Source organism: Anas platyrhynchos, chromosome 18, assembly GCF_047663525.1.
Source record: "Anas platyrhynchos isolate ZD024472 breed Pekin duck chromosome 18, IASCAAS_PekinDuck_T2T, whole genome shotgun sequence".
NCBI lineage: Eukaryota > Metazoa > Chordata > Aves > Anseriformes > Anatidae > Anas > Anas platyrhynchos.
Genome location: NC_092604.1, coordinates 7,298,933 through 7,302,388, shown reverse-complemented (window position 1 = coordinate 7,302,388; position 3,456 = coordinate 7,298,933). Strand labels below are relative to the sequence as shown.

The window sequence follows — 3,456 nt, the reverse complement described above, 5'->3', positions numbered from 1 at the left end:
TGATCCAGGTTACTGGACTGGATAATTCCAGACTCTAAGCAATTAATTGGTTCAACAGAGGTTAAGATGATTAAGAAATTTTAATGGCAGAAGGGATGATGATGATTGACTTTGTGGATTCCCAAACCCATTTTTCTTGGCACAATCACTGGCCATGGTGATATAGTAGATTCTGGCTCTAGGTTGCAATCTGAATGTGAGCAGCAGGTGGCATTAGGCTGTCCTGGAAACATTCACATGCCATTTTGAAGTAGATTTCAAATCACTACTGACGCACATATTGCTGCCTGGGAACTTCTTATTTAATCTGATGCCTTGTCTCTCACCCACTAATTTATATCAATCCTTTTCTTTCCATTCACACTTTAAATCAAACACGGGTGTCTTTTTAAGGGCTTTAAGTGGCAGGGAATCCACAGCATTTAGCGTTTGTAGTGATTAATTACCACTGCTATTTAGAGTCACACCTACATCTAAGTTTGAATGTGCCTTTGAAGTTTGCAGTCATTGGGTTTTTTAGAACATTTTTGTTTTAATATAAAAACATTTTGATAACAAACCTCTTGCCACGTAAGTACTGAATGACCATGATCATCACTTTGTTCTTTACTGCATGTAATATGACCAATGTCTTCTGCTGGAAACTGACATTTTAACTTCAACATTTCAACACCTAAGGAATGAAAATACAGCCCTCCATGGAGTATGGGCAGCCCTCCTCTTGACACACACAAGATCAGAGTTGTCATCTGGTGTTATTAAAGAAAGTGCTCAAAAGGGAGAGGTTTCAGAAAAATATCAGTGATATTTGCTCATTTCATTAGGATGATGCATGTCCTTGACTGCTTCTCTCCAACTTCAAATACAGCTGGTATTTATTTATTTATTTATTTATTTATTTATTTATCCTTCTCCAGGGATCACATCCCTAACCATGGAAAATTGCTAGGATGAGGAAGACAGGACTGGTGAGGGGAGTGCTGGAGGCTGATACAGTAACACAGCATCCATTTGTGGCTTGATTCCCCCAGTGGTGAAGCCATCAGTCGTTAAAATCCCCTTAAGCAATTCTCTTTGAAGGCCTGAATCTACTGAACTCTCTGTCCAGATTCTCAGGCAAAGAAGAACACTTAAAGGTTTTGTTTTTTTCTAGTCCCTGGTGACCAGTACCTGATACACTGCTTTTCTACAGTTGGCCCTTGACTGATTGATCTGGCAGCATTGCAGTGGAAGGTTCATAGTCCAACGGGCTAATGACTCTTTGATTGACTTGTTGTTTGATGTGTTGTAGATATGCTCAGTCTGTGTCTGCTGTGCCTTTATCTTCCCTGTGCAGTTATGTTGACAGATTCACAACTTCCCTTCTGAACTGGCTTTCAGCACAAGATGTTTCTCAGTAGGATTTTTTTGCCTTTGTTTCCTCAGTTCTCCCTGACATCCATAAGGCAATACATTCTGCTTTAGTAAGGCAGGACCTTGTGAACATAATAACCCGCTTAGCAATGAAAGTGGTTAATTTGCTCTTTAAGAAGAGAAAGATTCAAATCAAAACCTCTGGTCTCAAAGCTTAAGGAGTGCAAAAAACTAAACTGCTGCTCTGAAAAAATCTGAATCCAGCCCAACTGCTGATGCCAACCCTATCTCTCCCATGCAGATTGCTCGGTGTGCTTCAACACTGACAAGTGCCACAGGAGTGGAGATGGCTTCCTACCACCTGAGAGTCACGGTGAAGAAATTCTCACTCGAGGCTGCCAGCCAGAGACTATGCTTTCCACCAGTGTTTCTTATCTTGTGTGGCCCTACCAAAATGCACAGTCCAAGCTACAGCATGGTTCTGGGCTCTCTTCCCAAGCCTGTGAATGTGAGAGATGCTGGAGGTGTGAAGTGGGAAGTAGGAACCTGGGGTGCTGGAGTTCTGGCACTTCTGATGAGGACAGCAGCTGAGGTCTAGGAAGATTCAAAAACAGGGAGAAAAAGAAAGAAGAATCTGATTAGAGCAACACTTGAAAACTAAATATATGATGGCTCTAGAGACAAATATACTGCATTTCACAGGGGTCTCGATCCCCAGACCTTGGCAGACAGGAAGAGGTTCCCTCAAGTCCCATTGTGTTCTGTTCTTTTACCTAGTGTTAAGTGCAGCTCTCTTTATTCTTCCATTTAATCTTTTGAACTTTCCAGGAAAATGACAGGATTTCTTACAAGGCATACTACAACTTCAAGAAGTTAAGAGCTTTATGTACCTAGGTAAAATTCCAATAAATAAAAATATTACTAGATAGAAAGGGAACTTCTAGGTTTCAAAATGACCCCACTGAAAAATTAAAACATCTTTTAAAACTTCTCCTCCCTTTCCCATTTGAAATATCAATGAACAGATCTTCCAAGGTTTGAAGTGAGACTTTGTGTGTGTGTATGACTAACTCAGATTTCATCCTACAGGGACTTTTTGACTCACTGAGACCATTTTTGATGCTCTGAAGGTAAGCTTCACTACCAAGAAAGTGGAGGTGTAAAATCACAGAGAATAAATTTAAAAGTAAGAGACCTCAGGAGGTCACCTAGTCCATCCCTGCCCCAAGGCTCGATCAACTACATCTAAATCTTTCTTGACAGATGTTTGTTTAACCCACTTTTAAAAACCTCCAGTGGTTCCAATCTCACAACAATCTATTCGAGTCTTTAACTGTTCTTACTGCTGGATGTTCTTCCTTCATGTCTAATCTAAGGTAAACAATTATTCCAATTTTATCACTGCTTAGGATACACAAAAGGTCTACTTTCAGATGATGAGATGGCACTTTTCAATTACAGAAGTATCATTCTCCAATTAGGATGTATGGGCAACAGGATAGTCCTTTGAATTCAGATATTGCACTATTGTATTTTATGTTTGAATGTTTATCATTACCAAGCAATAATCACTTTTCTTTTTTTTCTTTTTTTTTTTTTTTTTGCCTCTATTGTATTTTCTCTTGCATCATGTTATATTTTTCCTTGTCCATACATCCATCCCTCTACATCTCTAAATCTGATCACTCTTTTTTGCCTGCGTGTGCAATACCTCTTTTCTCACCTCACCACACAGTGGGTGAGAACCCAGTTTAAGCAGCTGCAGCTCCATTAGTTGATATGATTAGTAACTGGACTGGCATATCTGATATCAAGGATAGCTCTTCATTTTGTCCTACTGGCTCCTTTCTGAACTATTGATGTAAATAGGTGGCAAGAACGTCCCTCATGCAGGCTGTTGCTCTCAAATGAAAACATGACATGTCCATAAAATGTGATCTATGTGTAATCATCATACACATGCCTTCAAACAGGGGAGAGAAGTGACTTGCTAATTAAGTTTTACAATCCAGCGGTTGTGAGAAAGATAAAAACATGTCCCCGGTCAATCCATTACAAAGAGAACAGAACATCTGACCTTTTCATCCTGCCTTCCGTTTGCAC

At 39.8% G+C, this 3,456-nt stretch overlaps 1 long non-coding RNA gene across 1 annotated transcript; it reads left to right on the top strand.

Moving 5' to 3' along the window:
* Window positions 1-369: 369 nt before the first annotated feature.
* On the top strand, window positions 370-2,204 carry LOC113845477 (uncharacterized). The gene is made up of 2 exons (XR_003501068.3): window positions 370-570; window positions 1,655-2,204. It is a non-coding gene; the product is annotated as an uncharacterized lncRNA (long non-coding RNA).
* Window positions 2,205-3,456: the final 1,252 nt, after the last annotated feature.